The sequence below is a fragment of the Trachypithecus francoisi genome, unplaced genomic scaffold (genome assembly GCF_009764315.1).
Source record: "Trachypithecus francoisi isolate TF-2019V2 unplaced genomic scaffold, Tfra_2.0 Lachesis_group6, whole genome shotgun sequence".
Lineage (NCBI taxonomy): Eukaryota > Metazoa > Chordata > Mammalia > Primates > Cercopithecidae > Trachypithecus > Trachypithecus francoisi.
In genome coordinates this window covers 91169127-91183433 of record NW_022681471.1, presented here as the reverse complement: position 1 = coordinate 91183433, position 14307 = coordinate 91169127, and positions in this window count along the sequence as shown.

The following is a 14307-nucleotide window of genomic DNA, read 5'->3' as shown; positions in this document are numbered from 1 at the left end:
AGAGTCAGAGAGCTGAAGACGCTTTGCTGTTAGATCTGAAGATGGAGAAAGGGAGCAGGAGCCAAGGAAGGTAGGTGGCCTTTAAAAACTGGAAAAAGCAAGAAGACAGATTCTTTTCTAGGGGTCGCTAGGGGAAGGGTAGCCCTGCCAACACCTTGATTTTAGGACCACTAACCTCCAGAATTGTAACATTAAAAGTGTGTGGTTTAAACTACTATGTTTCTCATAATTGACTACAGCAGTTATAGGAAACTAATACATCTGGTGGTAAAGTTGTAGTTGCCATCTCTATACAGCAGCACCCCCTTACCTGTGGTTTCACTTTCTGCAGTTTTAGTTACCTGCAGTAAACTACAGTCCAAAAATATTAAATGGAAAATTCCAGAAATAAACAATTCATACATTTTAAATTGCACACTGTCCTGAATAGCATGATGAAATCTCTGACTGTACCACCTGGGTCATGAAACCTCCCTTTGTCTAGCGTATCTGTGCTATAGATGCTCCCCGTCTATGAGTCATCTAGTAGCTGGCTGGGTTATCATCTCTCATCATCACAAGAAGAAGATGAGTATGGTGCAATAAGATATTTTGAGAGAAAAGAGAGAAAGAGACCACATTCACTTAACTGTTATTACAGTCTATTGTTATAAACTTTCTATTTCATTATTAGTTCTTGTTGTTAACTGTGCCTAATTTACAGGTACATTACGTATAGGAAAAAAACAGTGTATGTATAGGGTTCAGTACTGTCAACAGTTTCAGGCATCCACACTGAAGGTCTTGGAATGTATCCCTGGAGGATAAGTGGGGACTACTTGTACTTGGAACAGATTGGTACTATGATTTATTCCGGCAAATTAGAAATAATCATTGACTGGCACTTTCTTCTTTACTCACAGGCCTGGATAAGCAAGTGCAAGCCTGCGATTCTGCTGGATTTACTCTATAATAATTACTTTCAGACGCTGTATTTCTTTTAAATTAAGAATGTCATGATTTCTATTTCACCAGTGAGAAAATAGAAACTCTGAGAAGTTAAGTGCTAAGGTCCATCCACAAACAGCTAGGATTCAAATCCCTGTCAATCAGTTATCAAACCCAGTACTTTTCCACTGCATCTTGCTGCCTCTCAAACTGCTTGGGGTGTGACAAAGAGAAGGCAGAGTAACTGAACATATTCCTTAATACAAAGGATTCCATGTTTACAAGATTCCTTACTTTCCTTTGCTTTAGTGCTAGGTCACAGTAAACAGAATTTTGCTTTCTCTTTTTTTTGTTTGTTTTTGAGATGGAGTGTCACTCTTGTCGCCCAGGCTAGAGTGCAATGGCACCATCTCAGCTCACTGCAACCTCCACCTCCCGGGTTCAAGCAACTCTCCTACCTCAGCCTCCCGAGTAGCTGGGATTACAGGCTCCTGCCACCATGCCTGGCTAATTTTTTTGTATTTTTAGTAGAGACTGGGTTTCACCATGTTGGCCAGGCTGGTCTCAAACTCCTTACCTCAGGTGATGTGCCTGCCTCAGCCTCCAAAAAGGTGGTATTAAAGGTGTGAGCCACTGCGCCCAGCCAACATTTTGTTTTCTTAGTTTGACTTCCCATGTACCTCAGTACTGAAACTGACACGCTCTGGATACAAGGCCTGAGTGTACTGATCAGTGAAAATAATACATTAGTATAGATATGTGTGTTTTTCTCTCTGTACCTGTATCTACATTAGTCTCAGTAAATTAATTTGTATTTGTTTACCACCAAGTCTTGTTTCAACATTTCATAAATGCTCAGAATCAAATCCTGGACTGTGGTCAACTAACTGAAATCACCACTCTGTAGGCTCTTTTGTTAAGTTCTGTTGGAATTTCCAAATAGTGCTAATTTCCTTTCTTTGATAAGTTCAAAAGCATTGACACATCCAACACAGCTCACTAGAGCATGAGCCCCCTCAGGTGCTTAATTAAAATTGTTTCAGGCCGGGCGCAATGCCTCACTTCTGTAATCCCAGCACTTTGGGAGATCGAGGTGGGCGGATCACTTGAGGCCAGGAGTTTGAGACCAGCCTGGCCAACATGGCAAAACCCCATCTCTACTAAAAATACAAAAAATTAACCAGACGTGGTGTTGCGCGCCAGCTAGGCAGGGGAATTGCTTGAACCTGGGAGGCAGAGAGGTTGCAGTGAGCCAAGATTGCGCCACTGCACTCCAGCCTGGGCGACAGAACAAGACTCTGTCTCAAAAAAAGAAAAGAAAAGAAATTGTTTCAGAAAAGAAAATCTATTTTATTTTACATAGAAAGACATCGAATTCTGGAGGTATAAGGAGTAAAAGGGAAAAAAAATTATTCACAAATTACATAAATAAACCAAAAACACTTTGTGACATTTCATTTAGCTCTATAGTTATGGTTCATGTACTTTTAAGTATGTTTTATATAATATTTATATAAACCCTAGCAAAATATATAAACAAATAATTGGACCTAGAGAGAGAGGTCAGCAAGGTGGATAGATTTAACAACAATACACCAGAATCAAGCATTTCTATACACCTGACACAACCAATAACAAAATGTAATTTAAAAATATTCATGAGAGCAATAGGCACACAAAAATATATCCAGCAAACTATGAATTAGATACTTATAAAAAAACTTATAAAACTTTTCTCAAAATAATTAAAAATACCTATATAAAGGGAGAGATGAACCACCCTCATTTTTGTAAAGATGCCAGTTTTGTCTCTAATCTATAAATAAAATGCAGCTCTAATCAAATCTCAATGTTTCTTACAGACCTTAAGATTTAAAGTAAACCGACCTTAAACTCATATGAAAAGAACATATTTTTGAGGGAGAGGAATGAAAAAGAGGCCTTTCCCTACCAAATATTAAGATGCATTATAAAGTTACAGAAATAGACAAATGAACCGATGGAACAGAATAGAAAGCCTAAAAGCAGACACACATGTATATAGGAAACTGGTATATGACTGAGATAACATTATAAATCTGTGGAGAAAGAACAGAATAATTAACAGTCCTGGAACCACTCATTAATCATTCAGAAAGAAATTAAGTAAGATCCTTACATCCCTACATTCTTCTAATAGAATTTCTTTTCTACCAAAAGAAATTCCAAGTGGACCACAGAGCTAAATTGTGAAAAGGAAACTATAAAAGTTTTACATGAGAATTTATAGTGGAATGTCTTTATGACATCAAGGTAAGGAAGAATTCCTTAAACGAGATGAAAAAAAAAGAAAAGATCTTAATCCCACTGGAAGCAAGGAAAAAAAAAGAGAAAAAAAAGAAATAAAAAACAGAAAAAGTACAACATGAAGGAAAAGGAAGATAAATGTGACTATTAAAACACATGCCTCCTGTGCAGGAAAGGGTTAACTCAAAAACCCTAAACCCTGCAAATTCTCAGGAAAGTTCTGTCTCCAGGAGTGGCTGGCCCTTGCCCAATTCTCGGGAGATGAGTTCTCAGCCACTGGCATATTCTGCCTGACATTGTTTTCATATGCCTGAGGCCTTGGGCCATACCGTACCATTATGATCAGATAGTTTGTGCAAATGCTGTGATTCGTGATAAGTGCCAGTTTTTGTGCTTGATGGGTGAGGGGGAGGCTGTAGTCTGGGTAACTAAGGTTAGTCATGCAAGTGCTGCATTCTTACGTGACTGATTCCCAATTTTAAAAGCCTGGGACACCAACGTTCAGGTATGCTTCCCTGGCTGACAACACTTTACATGCACCGTCACATAATAAATTGTAACCGTGAGTATAACAGCTTTTGTAAGTTCTGTGAATCCTTCTAGCAAATCATTAAGCCTGAGGGTGGTCTTGGTTAAAATATACAATAAGCAGATGGAAAAGACAGGCCGCACACTAGAGGATATTATAAACTGTAAAATCAACATAAATATCCATTGTATATAAATATATAACAACAAATCTTGCAGGTATATAAAAAAGACCCAACACAACAATAGGAAGAGGATGTAAAGTGGCAAATCATAGAATAGGAAAAAAGAATGGCCAGTCAATATATGAAAAGATGTCAAATCCCCCTAGTTTATCTGAGACATTAAAGTTAGATACCATTTCACACCCATAATACTGACAAAAATTTAAAAGTCCAACAATAAAAAGTGCTGAAAATATAGGGAGACAAATTGAAATAAAGGGTCACAGCCACAATTTTTCAACATCTAGCTAACTGAAGACGTACATAACTTACTATACAATAATTCCTCTTCTAAATACCTATTCTAGAGAAAATCTTGCACACGTACACTGGAAATTTGTACAAGAATGCTCATTTCAGCATTGTAATATTGAAAAAACTGGCAACAAATAAATGTCCATATTTGATATATGATATATCAGGAATGGAAAGATAAACACCACAAAATGTAATACTGATAAATGCAGGAGAAAGAGATAAGGGGGTGGGTCACCCAGAGAATCTCCGACTAGTTTAACCACTAGGAAAATGGGGTGGAGCCATGGGAAGTTCACGCTTTGCAGTGGGGAGGAGCCTGGCCTCTTCATCTCCAGTTCCTGTGCGGTGGCCTGGCATTCAATCTGTGAGATGGGAGCCTGCTGTTGGCAGGAGCCCCTTGCTGATTTTTTGTTTTTTCCTTTTCACCCAATACATTCCATTCCCCTCACCCTTCAATGTATCCATGTTCCTAATCCTGGTCTTGTGACAAGAACCCAGTTCTAGTGGAACTAAGGAGCAAAATTCTGCAACAATTCTAGTTAGCAGTTAAAAATGAACTCAATAAATCTAAAGACATGTTGATGAATAAGTAAGGAGTTAAATAATAGGTACAGTATAACAGCATTTATACAATATTTTAGAATGTAGAAAACAATACTGTATGTATTTTAGGGGCATATGTCCAAAAAAGTGACCCAAAAGGATACATACCAATCTCAGAATAATGGTTACTTTTACAGAGGAAACAAGGGAAATGAGATGAGAGTGAGCTGAAGTTCTATCTGTACACTTTATTTCTTTTTAACAAGATATTGAAATAAAGTGTGGTAAAATGTTAACTTTATTTTAATCTGGATAGTGAATCCCTGACTGTTATTTTCTGATTCTTTTCTACAGGTTTGATGTATTTGATAATTATCATTTTAAACAGATACATATTTGTTTAAGAAGTTGTAATCATTCTGTTGCCGCTATAACAATTATGACAAATCTAGTTGCTTAAAACAATACAAATGTAATTTCTTATAGTTGTGAAGGTCACTGATACAGTTTCCATCTCTGTTCCCACCCAAATCTCATGTTCAATTATAATCCCTAATGTTGGAGGTGGGGCCTGATGGGAGGTGGTTGGGTCATAGAGTGGAGTTCTCATGAATGGTTTAGACTTGGTGCTGTTCTTGTGATAATAAGTGAATGAGTTAATAATGAGTGATTGTTTTAAAAGTGTATAGTACCTTCCCCCCCTCTCTCTTCCACCTGCTCCGGCCATGTAAGGCATGCCTTCTGCCATGATTGTAAGTTTTCTAAGGCCTCCCCAGAAGCAGAAGTTGCTATGTTTCCTGTACAGCCTGCAGAACTGTGAGCCAATTAAACCTCTTTTCTTTGTAAATTACCCAGTCTCAGGTATTTCTCTATACCAGTGAGAGAACAAACTAATATAGTCAGAAATGCAAAATCTGTTTCACTAGGCTAAAATTAAGGTGTCAACATGGATCATTACTTCTGGAGGCTTTTGGGGAAAATCCAGTTCCCTGCAGTTTCTAGCTTCTACAGTCTACCTACATTCCTTGGCTTATGGCTCCATCTTCCATCTTCAAAGCAGGCACTGCAGTATCTTCTCTTTTCTCTGATCTCTGCTTCCAACCTTGTACCTTCCCTTTCTGACTCCAAATCTCCTGCCTCCCTTATAAGGAACTTTGTGACTACATTGGGTAATACAGGATAATCTCCCCACCTTAATATCGATCCTTAATCATATCTTCAAAGTCTCTTTTCATCGTGTAAGGTCATATATTCACAAGTTTCAGGGATTAGAATGTGGACATCTTTGGGGGCCATTATTCAGCATACGACAGTCCACTCTCTGGCCCCCAGAGATTCACATCAGGCCAGGCACGGTGGCTCATGCCTGTAATCCCAGCACTTTGGGAGGCCAAGGTGTGTGGAACACTTGAGCTCAGGAATTCAAGACCAGCCTGGGCAGCATGACAAAAACCCATCTCTACAAAAAGTACAGAAATTACCCGGGCGTGGTGGTATGCACCTGTAGTCCCAGCTACTTGGGAGGCTGAGATGGGAGGATCACCTGAACTTGGGAGATAGAGGCTGCAGTGAGCCATGATCATGCCACTGCACTCCAGCCTGGGTGACAGAGTGAGACCCTGTCTCCAAAACAAAACAAAACAAAACATTCACATCGGATCCACATAGAAAATACATTCATTTCATACCAAGATCTGAAAAGTCTCAACCCATTACAGGATCAAGTCCAAAATCTCATGTAAGTCTCATCAGCTCAAAAGTCTCAAATCTCATCATATAGGTCATCTCATTTAGGTATGGGTGAGGCTCTAGATATAAAGGATCCTGGGGCAAAATTCATCTCCATCTGTGGACCTGTTAAACTGCAAAACTAATTATCTGTTCCCAAAATACAAAGGTGAAACAGGCATAGTTTGATAGTTACAGGCATTCCCACCCAAAAGGGGAGAAAAACGAAAGGGAAAAAAAGAGCTACCAGTCCCAAGCAATTTAAAAATCTAACCAGTCATACTCCATTAGACTTGAAGGCCTGAGAATATCCTCTGTGGCTCAAGGGTCTACCCTCTGGACCCAGGCTCATGCCACCTTCAGAGTCATTCTTTTTCATAAAAGGTAGCATGTATTTACAGCTAAATTTTTTGTTTGTTTGCTTTGTTTTGTTGTTCGTTTGTTTTTGAGACAGAGTCTCACTTTGTCGTCAGGCTGGACTACAGTGGCGCGACTTGGCTCACTGCAACCTCCGCCTCCTGGGTTCAAGCAACTCTCCTGTGTTCAAGCAATTCTCCTGCCTCAGCCTCCTGAGTAGCTGGGACTACAGGCATGCGCCACCATGCCCAGCTAATTTTTGTATTTTTAGTAGAACAGTGTTTCACCGTGTTGGCTGGGATGGTCTTGATCTCTTGATCTCGTGATCCGCCCGCCTCAACTGCCCAAAGTGCTGGGATTACAGGCATGTGCCACCGCGACCAGCCTACTGCTAAATATTTTTATCAGCCTGTCTTCTGCCTGTAGAATTTTAGAAGTCCAACAGCCTTCTTTCATTCCATTCTCTCTCTGTCCCTTTCAGTTCAAGCTGGTAGTGTTTCTGCTGCTATAACCTTCTAAAATGCCTTGTGGGTCTCCTGTGTATGTCTCACTATTCACTCCATGAGACAAGGACTTCCTCCAGAGATCTATCCTGGATAATCCCATCTCTATTCCTGGCTTAGAGGATTTATGAGATGCATGCCTAATCTCTTCACAATGTCCTCTGTGTGATTGAGTACTCTGACCCTTTTGATCCTTCCAAGGCAGTAGCAAAAGGCTGTCCAGTCACACCTTTGTGTGTGACTGAGATCAGAGAAAAAAGAAGATGCTGCAGAGATCAGAGAGAAGATAAGATACCACACTGCCTGCTTTGGTTTTCTCTCCATAGTGAATGAATTTCTCTCCACAGTGAGTGAATTTCTCTCCAAGCTTTCCTGAAGGTGAATCTCCAAATTTTAACATCATTTGCAGTCTGGATAGGCTGAGAATTTCCCAAACTATCAAGTCCTAGTTCATCTTTGCTTAATAGTTCTTCCTTCAATTTCTCTCATTCTTGTCACATTTTAACAAGCATCAAGAAGAAACCAGCCATACTTTTAACACTTTGCTTGGAAATCTCAGCTAAATATCCAAGCTTATTGCCTACAATGTCTGCTTACTACAAAACTGTAAGCCACATTCAGCTAAGCTTTCTGCCACTATATAGTAAGGATCTTCTTTTCTCCAGTTCTGGGGATTAGAATGTGAACATCTTTAGGGGGCCATTATTCAACTTACCACAGAAACAATTTGGGAACCTGGAAAGGGGCAGAGGGAGAAGTCACATGCTGGCTCACATCTAAGAGAGGAACAATAAAATATTCCTCATTTCCTTCTGTGCTGTCACCAGCAAAACCTTTAAAGTCTACATATCTGCCTTCATATGAAGCTTTTTTAATATCCATATTTTTAACAAGCTGATACGGATTTCTTTAGGATAATATAGGTTTTCTCTGATATGTACCTCACTTCCTTCTGGGCCCTCACTATTAGAATAGAATGTTTAACATCTATGTTTCTACTAACAATTCAAAGAATTCAAAGAAATCTAGGCTTTTTCTATCACACGTCTCAAAATTCTCCATCCTCAATCATTCTCAAAATTCTACCATGTATTCTCAAAATTTTTCCATTCTCAACCATTACCCAATTCCAAAGCCACTTCCACATTTTTAGGTACTTGGTATAGCAGCACTCTACTTCCACGTACCAAAATCTGTATTGGTTTCTTACTGCTGCTATAAAAAAATTACCACAAACTTAGTAGCTAAAACAATATGAATTTATTATCTTATAAATCTGGAAGTAAAAAGTCTAAAAATTTACTTCCCTGGTTTAAAATTAAGGTGTTAGTGAGGTTCGCTTCTTCTGGAGGCTCTAGGTGAGATGCTATTTACTGGTCCTTTCCATTTTCTAAAGACTGTTTACATTCCTGGGATCACAGTCGCTTCCTCCATCTTCAAAGCCAGCAGGATAGCGTCTTCTCTCCTCTCTGACCACTTGTCAGTCTCACATCTTCTTTTTATAACTCTAATTCCCCTGTCTCCATCTTATAAGGACCCTTGTATCACATTGGGCCCATCCTAATAATCCAGGATAATCCCCTCATTTCAAAGTCTTAATCATATCTGCAAGTCCCTTGTAACATGTAAATTAACATACTAACAAGTTCTGGGGTTCAAAATGTGAACATCTTTAGGGGACTATTATTGAGCTTACCACAGAAACAATTTGGGAACCTGGAAAGGGGCAGAATGAGAAGTCACATCCTGGTTCATGCCTAAGAGAGGAGAAGCAGCAGTTAATGTGTTCAACTGACAACAAACATTGGCAACAAAGCCTTCTCCAAAAAAATAAAGCCCTCAAAGGAACACTTATAAAAACTCTTTATAAGACCAGAAGTTATTACTTCACACATGTTTAATAATGTGGCATCTAGCTGGGTGTAGTGGCTCACGCCTATAATCCCAGCACTCTGGGAGGCTGAGGCGGGTGGATCACTTGAGCTCAGGAGTTAAGAGACCAGCCTGGGCAACATGGTGAAACCCCATTTCTACCAAACATACAAAAAAAAAAATTAGCCAACCATGGTGGTGCACACTTGTGGTCCCAGCTACTCAGGGACTTGAAGTGGGAGGATCGCTTGAGCCTGGGAGGCGGAGGATGCAGTGAGCCAAGACCACTCCACTGCACTCCAGCCTGGGTGTCAGAGTGAGACCCATCTTATAAATAATTAGTTAATAGTGGCATCTAATATTGTTTGCACGTTAAAAGAACCTCAAATCATACTCAAAATATAAATTCCACTAAGAATAAAGAGAAGTGATATTTTTAAAGTGTCTACAACTGTGCGACCTTCTGATAGCCTGACCTCATCTCATAGGAACACCATTAACATTTTGGGGCCTCTGCTCATTGTCTTCTCTCCCTTGGCCCACCTAACTCAGCAGTACTCAACATTATATCATTTTACATAAAGAAGATACACAATTGGAACTTAAAGCTACAGCAAGTATACTACACATAGAAGGTGAGAAAGAAGACATGAGAAAGTGGAGCAAACCAAAGCATTCAAACAATAAGGTCCCCAAATCACAATGTTGAAAATAAAGCTTTTCCTACTATTAAAAACTGACTATCTCACGAACAAACCGGAAACTCTTCTATTAATATAGCACACAGTACAGTATTAAACTAAATAAACAAAGACTCTTCAAATATATTACAAAACTAACAGGCTTGTAAGTTTTTATTTGCTCCTCCATGAATGAAGTAGAGAAGAAAACACCAGAAGTATCTGCACTGTTTGAGAATACATGTAAGTTCATTACAACATTATTACTAGGGTAACAAATCATCAATTAAGACAACCAATGAGAACTATAGGTTTTGTTCTGAAGCTTTTTTCAGAGGACATGGCAACAGTTTCTAAAGTCTTTGGAATCTTGAGCAGTGGTTCTCAAACTTTTTGTTTTCCAGAGCCTTTTATACTCTCAAAAAAATTTTTTGAGGGCCCCAAAAGGCTTTGGTTTATGTGGGTTCTATCTATCCATATTTAGTGTATTAGAAATTTAAATATTTATTCACTTATTTTAAATAACAACAAAACTCATTACATGTTAATATAAATAACTTATCTTATGAAGAATAATTGTGTTTTCCAAAATAAAACAACTAGTAGGAAGAGTGGCACAGATTTACAATTCTGCAAATCTCTTTAATGTCTGACTTAATAGCTGACAACTGAATTCTCATATCTGATTCCTCACCCAGTCTGTTATATCTCACATCATACAGTCTCTTTTTTAAATCCACTGTATCACTGCAAGATAATGAAATTTAGAAAGCAAATATATTAGCATTACTGAAAATAGTTTCAATCTTGGAAAGGCCTTGAAAGGGTCACATGCACACCCAGGGCTCCCTGGACCACATTTTGAGAACCACTGTCTTACAGGACTCCATTTGTTGACATGAAAAATTTGAAGGACAGATTTCTATTAACCAAGAAGACTACAGGTTGGTAACAGTTCTGTATATTCACACAAATCTCCATGTAGCAAAAGAAAACCAGATAAAAATATTTGCAGACATATTGATTTTTATGTCAAATAAGATTCTTTGAATTGGTTTTATAATACAAGATGACACGTATCCCTTTGCAGCTATAGGCATGAAGACTCATTCTGTCAATTATGCGCCTTGAATTTTTAAGGCTAAGTTCTAGAATTTTATTAAGATTATAGAAAAAAAAATGCAAGCTTAAAGAACATATTTTTTTCTGGTAGAAATGGAAGAAGCCTGAATTTTATGTAATAATGGAGAAAGAAGCATATACATTTTCTTATAAAACAGTTTTCTCTTAGAACAAAAGAGCAGGTATGGAACAGGAAGGGAAGGATTTGTCATGGATCTGAAGCTGCTCATGCAGTTGACTACTCAAAGGTTTCTGCCTGGATCCATTTCTGTACACATAGGACAGGAGGATATTGCTTTTTAGTACACAGAGGACACATCTTCCTGGATACAAGGAATTCTGCTAATGTGGACACACTAGTAACTTTAAATATGTGGAGAATAAAAAGAAAAGGAGAAGCAGTGAGACTTGATAGATTGAGATAAATTTAAGTATTGAGAGTATCAATATTTGGGATAAATGTTCGAATAGCAGTGAATCTGACTGGAATAAAATTAAGAAACACTCTACTCTCCAAGAGAGCTCTGGCAGAGAAATGGGCATATGAAATCTTCACATAAAGAATCTCCAGGCCGGGCGCGGTGGCTCAAGCCTGTAATCCCAGCACTTTGGGAGGCCGAGACGGGCGGATCACGAGGTCAGGAGATCGAGACCATCCTGGCTAATACGGTGAAACCTGTCTCTACTTAAAAATACAAAAAAAAACTAGCCGGGCGACGAGGCGGGCGCCTGTAGTCCCAGCTACTCGGGAGGCTGAGGCAGGAGAATGGCGTAAACCGGGAGGCGGAGCTTGCAGTGAGCTGAGATCTGGCCACTGCACTTCAGCCTGGGTGGCAAGACTCCGTCTCAAAAAAAAAAAAAAAAAAAGAATCTCCAAAGTGGAAGAGATTTGATTTTTTTAAATTTTAAAATATCCACATTAGGTTCTTAAGCCACCTATACTCCATAGAAATAGATCTCTCCCTGAGTGTTGCTCTGTGATACTATTTGTCTTTTAAAATGTATATCTAGTGTATTGTTGTGCAGACTTTTGCTGAAACATGCTAAACACTATTCCATAGTCAGAAAAAAAAAAAAAAACAATTTGAAAGTAGTTTTACTCTTAAGTGATTTCTCCAAGTGTTTGCAAGCCAGTTTCCTCCACTTTGTCAGCTTTATCGTCTGTGTCAGTTTTGTATCCTGACCACTGAGGTCAATGTATGCCACTGAAAAACATCACCCAGATCTTAGGAAGAAATTCCTATTTTCATAGACGTGATTTTTAGTTTACATTCTTCTCATCAGTCCTAAGTCTACTTCAGCTCTTTATCAGTAAAGCAGAAAGTTATGTTCATAAATTATTTTAAGAAGCAGCTACTAATAATTCAGAGATTCATTATTGTGCAGGATCTGGATTTTATGAAAAAATTTTAAAAAACAAAACAAGAGATGTATTAATTTGCCCAAACATTCCCTGGTACCTGAGTCAGTTAAATCAGAAATACTTTATTCCTATAATCTGCCAATAGGAAAGAAGAGAAATTTTTGTGATGGAATCACTGCATTCTTGGTGTAGATGCCTAAAGATTCTAATGTAGCATCTACATTTCTTTAAATATCAGCTTCACAAATGGCTATTGAATGGCTTGGGCCTGTTTCTTAAACTTCTCCAGAAAAAATAATTACCAACACTAAGAGTAAATGGGGTTTCCTAGGCAACAGTTTGTATTTTATTGATTCTTAACTATACAGAACCTCTGTATCTTTCTGGAACAGATATATGGTGTTAATTAGAGTCATTAGGCCGGGGTATTACAGCACTGAGACAGCAGAAAGTAGTAAACAGCCAATCCCTGGCCTGCAGCCAACAAAACTCATGGGATAGCAGGAATCACGTAACTTTAATCTAGTAAATTAAATTCCTCAAAACCAACCTGCTAAGAGGGCTACAATTTTAATCCCATATTTTCCTACAGTGAAATATCTACTGTTTGTAACTTTTGTTGATAATGGTTACTTGGCTGGCATAAATAATTGAAATGTGAACACTAAGTGCTAGAAATGTCTTTGTGGTCATTGAAATGAACCGACTGACAATTGCATTTAATACTCTCATATTAGTTATGAGCAGAGAAGTACAGTGCAGAAGAAGCCTGGGCTCTAGTGCCAGGTTTCTTAGACTCAAATCTCAGCCTCACCATTTATTATGTGCAACCTTAGGAAATGTATTTAACCTCATTGTCTCTCATATGTAAAGTGGGGATAATAACAGTACCTACCTCTTATCTTTGTTTTGGGCCTCTCATGCATTAATACAGGTAAGTACTTTGAAAGATGACATACAATAAATGTTGCTTGACAGTTAACTTAAGCACTAAACTGTTACTCAGTATCTTAAGGGCTTACAGGAAATTCTTGTCAAACAGCACTTGTAAACGGATGTGAAAGAAGAGCACAAAGGCTTCATTGTAAAAAACAAATAATGACATTAGAAATGTGTTCCCCCTTTAATAATGGGAGTCAGGAACCACTGCTATCATCCCTTTCATTCATTATACTGAAGGCCCTATCCAGAGGTGCGGGAGGAAGTAGGAGGAAGGAGGAAAAGGAGAAAGCAGGAGAGAGTAAGGATTAGAAATGAATAAAGGAAACTGTTAATATTTAGAGTTGATAAGATTCCCTACATAAAAAACTTATGAGAATCTTAACACTTTCTAAACTCTCAGCTGAACTTGTACTTCTGGGCAAGATGGAATAACAGGGACCATTTACCCAACTAGTTGAAAAATTAAAAAGTAAATTGTTTTCAGAACAATAGATATCAGGTAGTGAGGGCCAATATTCCTTGAGAAATGGTAAAGAAACAAGGTGACCCTATAAATGCCCCAGCATACTTCCCTGAGAGAATTTTCAGATTATGCCACAGGCAAGGGTAATAACTGAGACAGAACCTGGCAGATCCCCTGAGGTAAAAAGACAACACTCAGAGTCCAGTGAGAAGAAGGCAGCTAAAATCTGCAGGTAATAGTTAGCAGAATGGGGAAACAGTGCAGAAAAAGAACTCCTGAGATTTGCAAAGGGTCCATTGAGTATTCAACAGAGTATACACTAGTGTATATAGAGGAAACTACCCAAGGCAAGGGAAAGAACCATTTGAAATCACTAGAAAGAACACTTTTCAAATTTCACTGGGACAGGAACAGCACCTGTTACCAACAGCCAGCAAGGAATAATTTTCCATAGACTGAGCACCACCCTGGTTCCACCTAATCAATCTTAAAAGCAAGACATAAAAGGATC